The following is a 3,987-nucleotide window of genomic DNA, read 5'->3' on the forward strand; positions in this document are numbered from 1 at the left end:
TGGTTTGGGGGAACTCCTACGCTCTTACCCGGTATTCTTTTCCCTTGTATCCACTTTTGTTTTATTATCTCCATTTCTTTTCCTTTCCTTTTGTTATATGTGTCCTTTAGGTTGCTGGAAATTTTTGTGTGATTGCTATACTGTAGGCGTCACAATGAGGACACTGTGACATTTAGGTTTGGGGGAGGAGTTTAAATATATTGTGTGATTTATTTTTGTTGTAACACCCCGGCCTAAACCAGGTCGGGAGCGGTTACTTATGATAGCTCACCAGGCTATGTTCATGGCCCACAGATCAACACGGGTTCTTTATAGCCCATTTTGTCCTCACTCATGCGCATCCCGGGAACCTTCCCAGGAGGTCACTCATCACAAGACTACTCCCAGCCAAGCACGTTTAAATTTGGAGTTCTTTTGCATGGATGACCATAAAAGAAAGTGCACTTTGTTGATATGAGTAGTACTTCCAATCCTTTAAGCACTAGTCATTTAAGCCTATCACTGGACCTCTTCAATTAACGTGGGGTGTTACATTTGTTGTGTGTATTTATATAAAAAATCCATAAAAATTGAGAAATTTCAAAAGATAAAAATATGTTTTTCTTTTGTTTTAGGTCGAGTCTTGGTGAATTAAATAATGATGATGTTAAATTGCATTATTTTTGCATTTGAATCCCAGTTTAGTTGTTCATGTATATTGTTTTGACCCGTTATTCATGAAAACAAAGCTCATAACTCGAGTCTTGACCGTATTGACATGCCTTATGCTAATTAGATTTGACTAAATTATGTTGGTAAACTACTTAAATTCTGAGGTCTATAGAGCTTCATAGGCCAGGAATGTAACACCCCCATACTCCAAGTGCCTTACCAGGACCACCCAGGTATAAGGATGTTACCATCTCGGTTACCCGAGGTAATGATAATCAAATAAACAATAATGAAACAACGTTTAAATAGAAATACTTTAGTGAAAGGTTACAATCTCAAAACCAAAACCAAAAGTACGAATACATGTTCTCAAACTGACTGTCTACTGATTTAACTGAAATGTTTATGGAAACTACTAAGCTACAGCGGAAGACTTCTATCATCAGACCGTGGCACATCCCAGCTATCCCAGTACTCAACTCATACCTGCTCAATATCTGCTCACCATCCCCGAATGGATCACCGCATGTTTTAAAACAATAAACGGGGTCAGTACTATTTACATAATTTACATAACCAACAATACAGTAACCAATACAGCTCAAACAATCATACACAATCATACACTCCACTCCATCTCCGTCACCGACTCTCCACTGGACCAGCCCTGCCAGTGGGGGACCGCAGCCGTACCCACCAAATCCCCGCTCATCATACCGAGCGATAACCCTGTCCCATTAATGTGCACATCCCCTTCCGTGGCGGGTTCCACGAAGGGCGAAACTAGGCCGTGAAGCCACTCCCGCAAGTGACTCCACTCAGCCGAGAACGCATCTCGAGAACCAGAGATAAACAATCACAATCACAACACAATATCACAACCGTCTGAATCAATCAACAACACTAACTACAGCACAATCACCACACATTATATAAGCAATACTGAGTAGGGAAACCCTACCTGGAAAGCACAACAATCAGACGATCTCACAGCTGATATCAAAAAGCTTCCTCTACGAATCCTCCTCCTACTATACAAACACATAATCACTACCAATCATACAAACAACAAAACTCCCAAAACCCCCAAACTAGGGTTTAACCAACTTTAAAGAAACATCATAAAAAAGGTATATAGGTCTTACCCTCGACGCAAGGATCACAACGGTATAAAGGAAAGTGAAATCCGACCTTCCAAGCTCCGGGATTTGCCAACAATGCGATTAAAGCTAATGACGTAGTTTGCTTTCTCTTCTCACAGTGATTAGGTTTTGAAAAGTGATTTAAGAACAATGACGGAAGTATTATATACTCTAATCACATTATTAACAAAACCCGAGAAAACAGCCCCCGTAAACCGGCTACTCGATCGAGTAGCTAAGGTACTCGATCGAGTGCCTCCTTACTCGATCGAGTACCCACATTACTCGATCGAGTACCCAACAGGTCAGAAACTATTTTAATCCGCAACTCGCCCTTACTCGACAGAGTAAGGCCTACTCGATAGAGTACCACAAGACTCATAAATACGTAGTATTACAGTCTTCCCTCCTTAAAAAGAACTTTGTTGTAACACCCCCTCATACCAAGGTACCTTACCAGGACCACCCTGCCATGAAAGTGTGTTACTATCTCGGTTGCCCGAGGTTAGTACATACCAAAAGCGTCTGAATTGAGCACTATTATTAAAGTACTGTGAAATGTAAAGTTTACAATATCCAAAACCAAATACTGTTTAACAAAATACAACTTCAAAGTCTTAACATTAAAGGAAAACCCACTAAGACTCAGACGGTGATGCTATGACTCGTGGTGGCAAATCTCCCGAGATAATCCCCAAGCTCTCAATAGCAATACCTGTCAAGCCTGCTCACCATCCCCGAATGGATCACCGCAAATTCCACAAATAACAACGGGGTCAGTATACTCAACTAATAAGACAAACAAATGCAATAATCGTCTGATCATCACCAATTCCCAATCATCCAAGCTCACATAGTAACCGACTACACACCAAAGTGTGTAGCCCTGCCAGATTACCCATCGCAACAGGTAATCCTCGCCGCCAGTGGGTGACCGCAGCCGATCCCACCTAGTCCAGCTCCTCAACGAGCGACAACGATCCTTGTCCCTTAATGTGCACATCCCCTCCCGTGGCGGGTTCTACGGAGGGCGAACTAGGGTGTGAAGCCACTCCCGCAAGTGACTTCACCACAATCACAATCACATGACATCGCAGTCATCTCAATCCCCTCACACCAACATTGTCACAAAAACCTCCATACTACGATGATTAACAGACAACGATAATTACAACATGTCATGCAAAGCACAGTAAACTGAGTAGGGAAACCCTACCTTAGCAATCAACAGCAGTATGCAACACGAACAATCAGAAAGGCTCCTCTATGAAGTCTTCTCCTATACAATGATCATGCAACACGATTACACTTTGTACAATTCCCAAAATCCCCTTCTCATATAAATGTACAGTAATCCAAAAATATAAATAATCACGAAGATAAAACTTACCAACAGTGCAACGAGAACTTATACGCAAGAACCACGACGATTACCCACACAATGACGCTACGAAATGCTTAAGAGAAGGATTAGGGAATGATTTTGGGTGTGATTAGGGTAACGTAGAAATGATAAAGCTTTTAAAAATGATATTAGAAACTGACGCGGTTGTATAAAATACCCTAAACATTCCCTAATCAAACCGTCGAAATAACACTCCGCCAAACCGGACACTCGGTCGAGCAAGTCCATACTCGGTCGAGTATTCACTATACTCGGCCGAGTATTCCTCGGCAGAACCAAAATAACAAACAACCAAAGCACTACTCGGCCGAGTAGGCTCTACTCGGTCGAGTAGTCACCAAGGAAAATCCGTAGTGTTACATTTGTCCCCGAAGTTCAAACCACTACAAAACAAAGACACACACACTACGCATTCCCGACTCAACAACCAAAACAAAACTCAACATAAAAACATGTTACTAACCAAAACTCAACCCGACTCAACGACAACAACCATGCCGACACAACACAAAAAGGGTATAAAACTCATAAAAACTCTTTGCGATCATCTCTTACCCCCCTAAAAGAAACAAGGTTACGTCCCCGTAACCATACATACCTGATCAAAAAGGAAAGGGTAGCGCTCTCTCATGGCATCCTCTGCCTCCAATGTAGCTTCCTCAGTCTCGTGGTTAGACCAAAGGATCTTAAGCAAAACTGTCTCACCACTCCTAGTCTTCCTAACCTTCCGGTCAAGAATCTGCTTAGGTACCTCAAGATATAATAAAGACTCATCTAGCTCTAAGCTCT

General features: G+C 42.0%; 1 long non-coding RNA gene across 1 annotated transcript; it reads right to left on the reverse strand.

Annotated features, from left to right (window-relative positions):
- Positions 1-2,317: 2,317 nt before the first annotated feature.
- Positions 2,318-3,378, reverse strand: LOC141633203 (uncharacterized). The gene is made up of 2 exons (XR_012538014.1): positions 3,010-3,378; positions 2,318-2,517 (listed from the first exon to the last, which is right to left on the reverse strand). It is a non-coding gene; the product is annotated as an uncharacterized LOC141633203 (long non-coding RNA).
- Between the last annotated feature and the right edge of the window lie 609 nt (positions 3,379-3,987).

The sequence above is a fragment of the Silene latifolia genome, chromosome Y, assembly GCF_048544455.1.
Source record: "Silene latifolia isolate original U9 population chromosome Y, ASM4854445v1, whole genome shotgun sequence".
Classification (NCBI taxonomy): Eukaryota; Viridiplantae; Streptophyta; class Magnoliopsida; order Caryophyllales; family Caryophyllaceae; genus Silene; species Silene latifolia.